This window comes from Apodemus sylvaticus, chromosome 13 (genome assembly GCF_947179515.1).
Source record: "Apodemus sylvaticus chromosome 13, mApoSyl1.1, whole genome shotgun sequence".
Taxonomy (NCBI): domain Eukaryota; kingdom Metazoa; phylum Chordata; class Mammalia; order Rodentia; family Muridae; genus Apodemus; species Apodemus sylvaticus.
Window position 1 is genome coordinate 1505767 of NC_067484.1, and position 13777 is coordinate 1519543.

The 13777-nt window shown below is 37.4% G+C and overlaps 1 protein-coding gene across 7 annotated transcripts in view; it reads right to left on the reverse strand.

The window, feature by feature from the left end:
• Positions 1-13777, reverse strand: part of LOC127663791 (uncharacterized) — a 741437-nt gene that overhangs the window by 53750 nt on the left and 673910 nt on the right. Inside the window, exon 4 of one of the 7 annotated variants that reach the window (XR_007973028.1) lies at positions 9258-9403. The exons of the other annotated variants lie outside the window; for them this stretch is intronic. The gene's annotated coding sequence lies outside the window, so the exon portion shown is untranslated. The remainder of the gene's footprint in view (positions 1-9257; positions 9404-13777) is intronic. 7 annotated transcript variants of the gene reach the window in all.

Below are 13777 nucleotides of genomic sequence, written 5' to 3' on the forward strand. Positions count from 1 at the left end.
CTTTGATTCACACAGTTTGAAGACATAACATCCATTAAGATTAAAAAAAAAAAGTCAGTGGCAAGAATCTAAGGTGAGGAAGACACAGTGGCAAGAATCTAACGCAACTGGTCATACACACAGTGTCTACCACAGTCAAGAAATAGAACAGAGAAACATTAATGCTATAGTTCCTACAATTCTTTAATAAAATTTTTATTCACAGTATTTCCTTCTATACTTAAACTTTTTACAGTCTATGTTCCTGAGCTTTTCAAGCATGTTCTCGTCCATAATTTTATTAAAGTACATTTTATATATGTTTGTGCTTCACTTTCCCCTTTTCCTTTACATAAACCATAAAATTTTTTTGAGACAATGTTACTGAACACTCCTGGCTAGCTTGAACCTTGAAATGTAGACCATTTCCTTCTGCCTTTCAAGTGCTGGTTAACTTACAAACTTGTAAGAACTCATTGGGGGATTGAGATATATACGCTGCTTTGAAAATTTTCCTTTATTTGTATTTAATTTTAACTTGAACTATTTATATCCTGTACAGACAGATACTACTCTTTCCTATCTAAAAGAGCACACTGTTAACTGAAATATTGCCTACAAATGTAGTCTCCTCATTAATATTGGCATTGTAATTTTTTTGTCTTCCTTACAGCCCTTCCCTTATATCAATGTTTTTGTAGACTACAGGATCCATTTAACTCATTTACAATAAATACTGTTTTTCAAATGTTGACTATTTTATTAACAAATGAAGTATTTTGGAAAGCATTAATTCATTAAAATAATTTAGTTCTGTGGGTATACTTAAAACACTATATTTTACTAAAGATTGTTTGCTTAAATTATTTATGTTTACTTGTGTCCACCTGTGAACATGCAACTTTGAGTGTGTAGAGGTCAGAGGACAACTTGTGGAAGTTAGTTCCCTCCTTCTACCATGAAGGTTCGAACAAGCTATGCTTTAAACTCTATAAGGCTTGGTGACAAGTAAGTGCCTTTATCTACTGATCCATTGGTCCCTCAAATAGCATTTCACATATCTTTAACTACTTTTAAGTTATTGGCCTTTGATTCAAATCCAATTCTTCTCTAATTGTCCTCTTTAAGTTTCCAACCTCTCTGTGGTTTTGTTTGTTTGTTTGTTTGTTTGTTTTGTTTTGTTTTTTGCTTTTTGGTTTTGTTTGTTTGTTTGTTTGTTTTTGGATTTGGTTTTTTTGAGACAGGGTTTCTCTGTATAGCCCTGGCTGTCCTGGAACTCACTTTGTAGACCAGGCTGGCCTTGAACTCAGAAATCCGCCTGCCTCTGCCTCCCGGAGTGCTGGGATTATAAGCATGCGCCACCACTGCCCGGCTATTCTCTGTGTTCTTTAAAGAGGTTTTGACCCTAGATCTTCTTTACAAATCTACCTTAGACCTATCACTTCTTTCCCAATAACCCAACAGAAACCTCACTAAGATCTATCTGATTCTCCTTTAACCACTATCTCTCTAAAATATGTCCTGAGCTTATACACTAAACTGATACTGAGTTTAGCTTTCTACATGTTTTAAAAAAGACATTTAAAATTTTTATGTGTAAGAGTGTTTTGCCTGCATGTATGTCGGAATAACACATGCTTATCTGGTACCAGAGGAGCCCAGAAAAGGGTGTCAGATCCCTTGGGACCAGACTTACAGACAATTGTGAGCTATCCTGTATGTAGGTGGTACTGAGAATGAGGCTAAGTCATCTGGAAGAACAGCCAGTGCTCTGAACAACTGAGCCATCTCTCCAGTCTCTTAAAAAAACTTATTTTTATGATGTTTAATTATGGGAATGGAGTGAGAGGTATAAGTGCAAGTCCCCAGAGAGTCTAGAAGAAACCATCAAATCCCCTCAATCTAGACTTACAGGCCATCTCATGTGGGTGTTGGCAAACTGAATTCCAGTCCTCTGAAATAGTAAGCACTCATAACTGCTGAGCCAAGTATCCAGTCCCTAATTTTCCGTATCCTAGTTTAAAATAGGAATGAGTGCACATATTCAAAGTCAGGGAGACTCTAGATAGACTTCCCAAGTATTTCCTGTTTCCAACTCTACAAAACGTATGTGACCTGCTCCAGCTTTACAATCAATCCTACAACTATAATTACAACTTTTTTGTTGGTGGTGGTATTGTTTTTGTTTTTGGACTTGGGGTTTTTGAGACAGGGTTTCTCTGTATAGCCCTGACTGTCCTGGAACTCACTCTGTAGACCAGGCTGGCCTCGAACTCAGAAATCCACCTGCCTCTGCCTCCCAGAGTGCTGGGATTACAGGCGTGCACCACACCGCCCGGCTTATAATTAACTCAACTTATTTGTAATTTCTCTACTACTTCTTTCTATTCAATACTGATAAAGAATTCAACTTTCTATTACACAGTTACAATTTCACTATAAGAACCTTTATCTAGATATTGAACACTAAACATCCTTTAAGGCCTTAAAAATCATCTGTTTCAGATTAAAACTATAAAACTCTTTGTCTTTCTGGGATATGCTTTAATAGTCTAGGTAGGTGGAACCTGTGGAGGCTAACACCTTGGGAAAGAAAAGATGACTTACCTACAAGTTTTGAACTCATTTACCTAACTTGAATGAATACCCAGTATTTCTGGAGTATTACAAGGGTGAGTAAAATAAACTAGCTATAGGAATCACATTGTAACTTCACAAGCAATACATAAAAAACTTGCACAATTTAAAAATCAATTCTTTACAGTTATCTCTCCAAGTGATAGCTGTAGTAACTGAAGAAATCACTAAGTAATTAATTCTTGTGTTCAATAATGACTTTACAAATATTAACAAAGAGGAAGAATGGCTCAGCAGTAAAGAGCAGCAAGTGCCTTATTCTGACCCCTGTGGATGGGCAAACACACAAACATATAAATATTTTAAAATGTATTTGTATTATTCTTATTTATGTACATGACCAAGACATGTATATGCAGGTATCCAAGGAGGAGAGAGGAAGGTGCCAGATCGCTTAGGACTGAGTTACAGACAGTTCTGAACTGCCTGGCCCTAGTGCTGGAGTGCAAAAGAAGCAAGCCCTCTTAATTATTTAGTCATCTCCCTAGCCCCATAAAAATAAATCTTGGGGGAAAAGCAAATATTGACTAATTCTCATGAAAAGTCTCTATTCTTGTCCTAAACGGTTTCCACATTCTACACATTTAATCTTCCTGAGTCTCATATACTAACTACACCACCATCTTTCTGTTTCAGATGAACTGATCATACTTAAACTGATCATAGCTAAATAAAGCTTTCAACACAGGCAGTGATTAGAATCCCATCTTAAATTTTCTCAAAACAACGACAACAACAACAAAAACACTTCCAGTTCCCTCCTGTGTCAACCATTCCTTCTCCACTAAATTCAATCTCAATATTAAATATGCTAACAATTCTGCAATTTTACCAAAACAAAAATGAAACACCCTAACTTCAGGTGCTTCCTTTTGCCCTTTGAGGTACAATTTAAACAGTTGTTTTCATTTCCTATACTCACTTTCCTTTCATTCTCCCAAGCTCAGACCAAGCTTTGGCCCACTTCACTTAAACTGCCACCCTCAAAGTAACATTCATCTCCAGTGGCAACCTCATCCCTACCTTACCTGACCTCTATGTGAAACTTCCTTTGCTTGTCTTACAGACCAACCAAATTTGATTTTGTTTTGTTTTCCTCACTCTTTTCCTATCCTCCATCAGTTCCTGTGACTCTTAAAAAACTAGTGCACAAAGATTTAAGTTCTTTGTATCTACTACTTGCTTCCTTATTGAACCATTTAGCCTCAAGAGGAGAGAGAGAGAGAGAGAGGGAGAGAGAGAGAGAGAGAGAGAGAGAGAGAGAGAGAGAGAGAGAGAGAGAGAGAGAGTAAAAGCCAACATTCACCCCACTAATACCAAGACCCCATGTGCCCCAGGCAATGTAAGTCCCTCTGCCCACTTCAGAGCTTCTGTGCTGGTTCTTCTCTCCACCTAGAAAGCTAGTCCCTCAGACAATCAACATGCTACCCCCAACCCATCCACATCACCAATCTTCTCACTCATCACTAATAGGTTAGAATTCCTAACTTAGGGCTGGAGAGATGGCTCAGTGGTTAAGAGCACTGACTGCTCTTCCAAAGGTCCTGAGTTCAAATCCCAGCAACCACATGGTGACTCACAACCACCCGTAACAAGATCTGACGCCCTCTTCTGGAGTGTTTGAAAACAGCTAGTGTACTTACATATAATAATAAATAAATCTTAAAAAAAAAGAATTTCTAACTTAATTGTCTAGCTCATTATCTCTCTTATGCTAGCAAGAATTTTATGCTGTTCATTCTTTGACTTACTTTATGTTGCTATTCTGGGAAGTATGCACTCAAATTATTTGGTAAATTTGGAATTAAATCTAAAGCTTTCATTTTATATATCAGAAGTTTAATGCTAGCAAGTCAAAATTTTACATGATCCTATGACTTAAAATATTGAGACTATAACCAGGGCAAGCCCTCTTGGCCTACATAGGAAAAAGAGATAATTTTACTACTGTTTTTCAAACTTTTATTTTTGCAGGTGGGGAGGGGGATCCCACTAGTAAATTTCTCTTCAACTGCAACAGATAGCCTTTTGTTGCTAGAGTAGCTACCTCTGGGGGGTGGAAAATGATTATTAGTATTTAAAAAAAAACTAGGGAAAACAAATGTTAAAACTCCACTGGGTTTCTAAAATAACAGTAATGCTTTAAGACGGGGCCAAGTCACTATTCAAAAGTAAATTAGATTTGTTAATGTGAGGAATTAATAAGAAAGAACAAATATAACAAGAAACCCAATCAAGAAATATTTTCTTTTTGGGGGGGGGCTCGGTTCTTTTCAAGACAGAGTTTCTCTGTATAGCCCTGGCTGTCTTGGCACACACTCTGTAGACCAGGCTGGCCTCGAACTCAGAAATCCACCTGCCTCTGCCTTCCAAGTGCTGGGATTAAAGGTGTGCGCCATCACCACCATATTTTCTTAATTTCTTAAATCAATTAGTGTCTGTGTGTGTGTGTGTGTGTGTGTGTGTGTGTGTGTGTGTGTGTGAGTGAATGCCACTAGAAAAGGAATTTTTTTTGCAATATAAAGTGCATACTACATGAGTCCTTTTCCTTTTTCACACTTTCACAAATTGAGTTCATTCCTACCCATACATCTAAATAACCTAAGCATATGATTTTCCTTTCCTAATTTTTTGTTTTTCAAGATAGGGTTTCTCTGTGTATCCCAGTCTGTCCTAGAACTTGCCCTGTAAAGCAGGCTATCCTTGAACTCAGAAATCTGTCTGCTTCTGCCTTACCACCACCCAGTAACAGCTTTTTATTAATGTAAAAGAAAGAAAGAGAGAGAGCGAGCAAAACAAAAAACAAAAAAAAACAAAAAAAAACCTTTTACCACATATGTATTTTTTAAGACCACAAGAGGTTTTTTTGGTTTTTGGTTTTGGTTTGTTTTTCTGAAGACAACTCAAATGGACAAAAAGAAGGCCACATGATCCAACAATTCTTCTTAAAGGTATACATCCAAGAGAAATAAAAACATCTGACCCTCTCCCAAATAAAGTTCTCAGCAGCATTATGCATAATAGTAAAAAATCCATAAATTGATGATGCTAAAAGAAACCGTGTATCCATATAATGGGGTATTATTAATGTACATTTTAAAGGGTGATTACATGGTGGTATGTGAGGTATCTCACAATAAAGCAGTTAAAACGAAACCACTAGGACTTATATCACCAAGCAGTTGTGGGGAGGCAGCCATAGAGATTACCAAACTGGTTGTTTGGCTAATAGGAATGAGCAGGCAGTGCCACAAGGAGAAGGAAGCATATGCACAGAAACGCCATAACTGAAGCCATTATAGTGTATGCTCACTTAAAACTCTGCTTTCCAAGGCAGACATCCCCAAACACTGAGTGGGTCAAGATTAGACACCAGAACCAATGGCATTCATGGTGATTCCCTGCCTTCTCCTCAACAATGAGGCTGAGCTGGGTGGCTAGTGAACCCCAGGGACCTGCCTGTCACTGCCTTCCCAGCCCTGAGAACAGCAGTGAAAGGTGCCATGCTGGCTGGCCCATTATACATGTTGGGGAGCAAGGTCAAGTCTTCATGCTCCTGTGGGAGGCGCTCTACCAACTGAGCTCTCTTCCAGCTCTGAGAGTTCATTATGATGTTTAAAATGAAATCTTTTCCACTCTACATATCCAAGTATTTGTATTTATTATTATGTGAAAGAGACCTGTAATCATTCCTCTTCTCCTCCATATTACAGCAAGCATGAAAACACATGTATAAAAACCAGGTGATAGCCACACTGTGCTATGGCAGCCACAGCAAAGCAGGAGCACAAGGAGATTCACGTGCTCCATTTTAAAACCAGATTTATAAAACATACAAATCCCTGTTAAAACATTTTTCACGATTTTGCAGTGAAATTGTAAAAATTATGAGACGTAAGTAACATAATCATTCACATATCTTTAGTCCATACAAAAATAGTTGTAATGCACCATAACAGTCATCAGAAATAACATTTTCCCCTCCGAGGTTAAAGGAGAAAAGAAGACTTTCATTCCTGTCGAAGGTATTCAATTTTCCCTCAAATGAAGTTTAGATGAAAACAATGGGACTGACAAGCTCCACAAGGCAGATCTTGGCAACTCTCAACTCCGTCTATCTCCTTGGCTGGTTAAGCAAAATTCCTTCACTAACTGTTGGTCTTCGCAATAACTCCTACAAAGCTCATTGCTGCCTCTGTCAGCCTATCCCCCATGTTGCGCATTTATTCCTGGGATGCATATCAACATGTGGCACATGTCCTTGACATGCACAGAAGAGCTGCACCCCAGGACAGCAGCATGCACGACAATAGTCTCCACTCTTGCTTCTTTGTGGTTGCTGGGATGTAACGGAGAAATCTAATAACTGTGACAGTGGGGCCTTTCGGGTTCTCCTTGCCTTTGCAGACAGGGAAGCTGCACAGACGCTAATGAAAGGTTAAATGAATAGGGATAGCTGGCAAGACATACAATAAAGAAGGAGCTTGGTAATCCACAGACACTGAGCAGAGATCCTTGGCTCAAGCAGAGAAAAGACAGCACATTGCCGAGTCACAATATTTAAAACAGCTTGCTATACACAGAGGCTTTGTGTCTGGGTACACATCTGGCTTTGGTCTAAGGGGAAAAAAGATACTAAAAAGGAATTTCAGTATGGGGCACTTTTGGCAAATGTTAAGGTCATAATAAGAGAAAAATGTTTTTGTGTGGGCTGTTACATCTCTGTGCTAATAAACACACAAAGAGCAGGGACAGTGAACTCATGAACCCCAGATCCAGGACAATACTGTACATTTTGATAAGTCTTAAATCCTGTATGTAGAAGACAGACTTGATGTGATTCTCACTGGTTACACACACACACACATGCAGTGACTCATACTTTTTGGTGATTTCTTTTCTCTACCCTGCTCATACAATACAAATATTAAAATTATATATTTAGTGACTATAATTCTCGCCAAAACATATGACGTCTTTCAAAGAATATGTAGAGAGACACCAGCATTTATGTGGAAAGCCTATGAGACCCATGAGATTCAAAGTCAGGAGGAACAGCAGCCAATGGTTGTCATCGCATACTTCAAACACTAATGTGAAGATATGTTACAAAATAATAGCAACGAAATTTTGTGATGGACAAACTGAAAGGAAATTAACATGTCTGGAAAGTAGTTCCTGTCTAATTAGAATTAATGTTCAAATATTCAAAATATATTCCAAAGAACACAATATGTGTTGTAACTATAACAATTTGAAGAAAACCAGGGAGTTCTTAGGTTTAGGGTCTACAAAAAAGAATGACCAATTCTTTTTAAAAATATTTGTAGTCATGGTGGTTAAAACAATTGGGTTGCATATAAAACAATGCTCAAGCATAACCTGGACACTTTTTTTTGGTAAGATTTACAGAAATTGTTCTCCTGTATGCTTAAAGCATACCTCCCTTCATATAATAATGTTGTTTCTACAGAAGATTGGTACCGAATATGGCTTGAATGTCTACCTTTTCAAGAAACCACTACTGAGTTGAGAGTTAGTTCATATGATCTAGAGGAATAAAGAGAGAACATTTCCTGATATGATTAAGCTATCATGAGAAACAAATTACTTATAAAAAAAATACCTTTTTGGTGGAGCCTGGAAGGGAGAACCTTTGAATAAACTCGAATTTTGTCTTTCTAGTCTTGAATAGCAAACTGGTGACTAAGGTTGGTAGTCAACCTACTGAAGTCCGAGGATTCTGTAGCAGTCAGGATGAAGAACCATTGTGATGTCAGTATTCTAAGGGCCATGACAACGGACAAAAAGGCACATGCATTTCTTTCCCTTACACTTAGTGGCTTTAAATTTGAGCCATACATCTTTGTAAGGAATGACATATTTTCACAACCATATATATACTGATAGCTACTCTTTCAGTAATTCATTACTCTACCCTGCTCATATAATTTAAATATTAAAAAATATTATGTGAATATCAAACTGTTCAAAACATATGACATAATGTTCAAAGAATATGTAGATAGACACCAGCTTTTATGTAGAAAGCATTTGTGAGCCATGAGATTAGAGGAGTCGGGAGGAACAGCAGTCAATGGTTATCATCACACACATCAAACAATAATGTAAAGAAAATTTACAAAAATAATACCAATTCAGTTTCATGATATTAAATATTAAAAGTAAATGAACATATGTGGAAGATGATTCCTTTTTATGAATTAACATTAAATCTTTTAAACTTTTTAAAAAACACAATGTATTTAGGAAAAAAATAACAATTTGGGGAAAACTGAAGCATTCATAAATTTTAGGTTGAAGTTTGACCAGTTTACAAGAAAAGTTTGTGTTTTAATGGGTAAAAACAAATTTGATAGTCTAGAAAATACTACTGTCTTATGTTCATGGTAGGTAATTTTTGAAGACTTATAGAAAGCATTCTCCTGGAACAAAAAGCATAGCACTCCTTAATAACTTTGTTTCTTTAGGGAACTGGTACTGAATATTGCTACTGAGTAACTTTCCATGAAGACACTGCCAAGTTAAAAGCTAGTTTTCTAGATCTGGAGAATCAAGATAGAACACTTCCTGATTCCATTAGACTATCATAAGAATCAAATTAGTTATTATATACATACATTTACAGTGCAGCCTGGAATCGAGAACCAATCAATGGATGTGAAATGATCACTTTCCTTCTTGGCACTAAATACCAAACTGAAGACTGCAGTTGGTAAGCCAGCCACTGAAGTCTGAGGATTCTTTAGTAGCCAGGGTGACAGGCCTGCAGTAAAACAAGGATAGTCCTGTCACCGACATGTTTGTATGTGAGGATAGCACCACATTCCTGAACTTATCAAAATGACAGATTGGCAAAAGGATACCTGATTCAATAGTTGTTACTTTCAAGCACATTTTAATTCCTTTGCATTAGGCAAAAGAGAGGCAGTAAAACTAAGGAAGCAGTTGTATAATGAGAGAAGTGAAGGTAGAAGAGAGAAATGAAGTTTAAGAAAGAGGAATCGGGGAATAAGAACAAACTAACCTTGTACTAAGGCTATTAGGTAAATGTCTATCAGCCAAACAGGCACAGGAGTCATAACTCAACACCCTTCTCTGACCCAAACACTAAATGTAGCAGCAAAGTAGCATTACAGTTCCTAAGGATGGATAAATAAGATGTCAGAGGTGCTCCAGGGAATCGCATCAGTGGTTTCAATAAGTAACTTCCTACAATTTAACATTATTCTTCCTTTATAGAGAGAAATGAAAAACTGATGGACTTAATTAAAGGAAAACAAAAGGATATTATATTGTTGTTAAAGGATCAATTCTTTTTCTTAATTAGAATGATGATTAATAAGCGGAGAATTTGATTTCTGAACGCCCTGGTTTGAGTGAGGCATTGTTTCCCTGTAGTACTCCCATTAAGGAGGGCTCTGACTGCAGAAGGAGACAACGCTCTCTCATCCCCACACACCATGGCACAAAACGCTGTGCGCTGTGTCCCATCGAGAGGACCCAGAACTCTGCCCTCACCCATGCCAAGTCCAGTCATAAGTGTTACACTGGAAGGTGGAGCAAGCGTACACTATGAAATGTGTGAGGTTTCCGACAGGGAAGGTACAAATTGAAAAAACAATCAATACTTTTTTTTCCTATTCTCTAAACTTCCTTTTAAGCCCAGGGAGGGAGACATGGTACAGGAAAGGCTCAGGGGGAACTGTGGGCCGCAGTCACAGCTCCCACACCATCTTAGTGATGTCATAGCACATACTCTTTCTTTTTCCCAGGATAATTTTTTCCATCCTGTTTCCCTCTGTATTCTTTATCAGTTTGTCTTCTAAGATACTCCTGCTTTTTGTTTTGTTTATACAACAGAACCTAAAGGCTGCTGTTCCTGCTCTGCCCCTCTTCCTTTACTTCTCTTAAGCTTATTAGAAGTCAAAGTTCCTCCAAAGGGTATTTGACTCCTCTTGCCTCTAATCCCAGGGGCTTCAGTGGATGAGGAGAACCACGCAAAATGTGGACACCAGCTGCTCTTCTGCAAATAAGAATGGCATCAGCTCTGGCAGATGTGTGTGACATCAATCATTTCCTACGACCCCAAACACTCTTCTGGCCAAAGCCTGGAGAACCGTGGTTAGTCACCAGCAAACATGTGTCATGAAAGGCATGAGCATGTCTGCACATGGAACAAAGCCCATGCTTCCACACACATCACATTAGATGCCAAACCTTCCAAAGGAAAGAACTCCTGGGACAGTTATATCCAATGTTCCTTCAATAACAAAGAACAGTGAGTTCTAGAGAAAATGGGTTTCACTGAAAAAGGTATTCCCATGATTCACCAATTCAGTTTTCCTTACTGCACAGAGTTCTCTCTATATACTCTGGGGGAAAGGAGTTCACACCTAAAACAATTTATCCACCATAGTTCACTTATGAATACAGGGTAAAGGCAAAGGCAAGCTCCAATTTCCTCTCCTTATACTTTATATATATTCTCGTCCACATTACCAAGTTAGCTATGGACAGGCATTACCTACATGTTAACTGAAGACTGACCAGAGCCATGTCCATTGTGTCTTCCTTTAAATAAGTGTGTGCAATGTGTAAGTTGGAAAAGAAGAAACCCTAGGGTTTTGTTTTTCACTGAAGTATGTGACGCCATCTCACTATCTGTAACGGGCTGTTCCTTTGGAATCAGCTCCTGTGTCACAGCGACCTGGCAAACTTGAATGCTTTCACTATCACTGGAATCCTTGCAATCCTGCCTTGGCTGTGACCCATTCATGTTTGTCCCAACTTCCCAGAGATGTCTTGCTCAGCATCTAATTAGTAAGGGAAGAATCGTCATGGCGCTTATCCCTGACATAGGCATAGGACGCTATGTTGTGGTGGAAGCCTAAGTCTGTCCTGTTACATTAATCAATTTCCATAAAGCTACTTGGTTACAGATAACAGAGATATTGAAAGAAGTAATTTCAAAATGATCCCCAACTATGCTTAAATTCATTTGAAGTGCTACGTGTTAGAAATAAGCTTTAAATTGGTGAATGAGTTTATTCGCGTGTATACACATCTGAGGATCTATTTGTGCATGTTTCATTACAATAACTCACACGTGGAATATCATACATACAAGGCCTACGTCATTCCCATTTCATTATACAGTATGCCGAGCTGTTAGTGAGGCCTGCATGTTCACACCAAGTTGGAAGTAAAGGCTGACACACAGGGACTCACCTCTTTACCACGATTTCTAATCCAATACTGCTATGACAATTATCCAAATATTCCTACTTGTGTGCTACAGTATTAAAGTGAATGTCAAGGCTTACATTTTAATTTCAATATGTACCTATCATTAACAGTTCAAAATAAAGCACATCATCTCTCAAGTTAGAGGAGCTGAGAGGTGGCAGCATGCTAATTCAACAAGCTAAAACTATTTGCCACCAAATATAAACACCTATTTTAACATAAAGGTAAGTTTTGTCAAGTTAATCCTTTTTAAGTAAGCTGTGATTACCCAAATACACCAACTATAAGAAGGAAATACTAAAAAGGAAGAGAGAAAAAATAGAGAGGGAAACCTAGAAATGGATGCTGCCTCACAATGGAAGTCATTTTCAAAGGCCATTAACTATCAACTGCCTTATTCGTAGCTCTGATTAAATAAGACTATTCATCCTATGTCAAAGGGATGTGTCCAGTTTTGAGGAGAAGCTTTAGAATAAAAATATATTGCATGAACTTCAAAGAACAACCAAGCCACCCACAGCACATATTTTAGATACGTGACAAACAAGAAATACTATATATGAATCTTTAAAATTGTTAGAGATGTTTAAATTTTTTTGGGAGGGTTAGAAACCAGAAAAGAAAACACACATCATTTCCATTTTGACTACAAATCCTATGACTGGAACTGTGTTTGTCCTCATGAATTGAAAATACTAAAAGACTACTGGAAGAAAAATTTGTATTGAGCACTCTTGTAAATGATTTCCAAAAATATTATTATATATTTCTTATATATCTTTTAATCATTTCTCGGAAGTGCTAGGTTTTATACTAGTCAAAAAGTTTACTCTGTCATATCTCTGGTGAGCAGACGGTCTGGTAGTAATGTAAATCACTGATATAATTTTTAGCTTTCTCGATTTTGTCCCTCACCTATCTAGGAAATGATTTCACTGGTGATAACTAACACATCGTGCTAATGAGAGAATCTAATACACAACAGAAAAATGTCACTACTAATAATATTTGCATGAAGTTAAATAAAGCAACTGTAAAAGAATGTCAGACAGTTGTTCTTTAATAAGACACAGTTTCACAATGAAATTATGTTGTTAGTTTTGTTACATCATTGGGTGAATCCTAAATTACTCCATAATGATGCAAGGCGTCATTTATAATTCTAACTTGGTATCTCACTCTACTCTGAAAAGAGACCTTATTAAGGGATCTGCATTTTATTTGAAACAGGTTAAGTATACCTGAGCAATAATAAAAGGTATAAACACCTCTGGTAATATGGGAAAAGTACACTATCACCATTATCTGCACAGTGTCATTTCTTAAAAAGATTTCAATTAGATCGAACTATACCTGCTCTTAGAGGAAGCTATAAGGATTTTATTTGCTACTGTCTCAAATACACAAACGTACAAATTATGTAGAAAAAACAGCTTTCAAAGTATGATTAAAAAAAACAAAACAACCTTCCAAAAGCAAGGTCCTTTCTCCTACCACCCCCATCTGTCTTTTTAACAACACCTTAAGAGAGTATCCTGAGAAAAATAACCTTTGAGGTTTTAAGAGATAAGGAAAAGGAGAAAATGGTTTTGGACATTATCAACTCATAACTGAATCCAGAACTCTCAGTTACAAAAGTCAACAGCTACACAAGTCAACAGCTACACCTCTCAAGTATCTTGCTACAAGAAAATATTATTTTTCTAAACAACAATAACAACAACAAATCATATTGATTTTTAGAGGAATAATCTTTGATTTTAGGGAAAATAGTGTAAGGTAGAGAGATGAAGTCAGGAAGTCCCATTTAAAGCTTTAAGGGGAACAGACTTAACTCCACTGAGTCTGAGTCAAATCATTTGCTAATGTTAGATAAAGGAAAGATTTACAG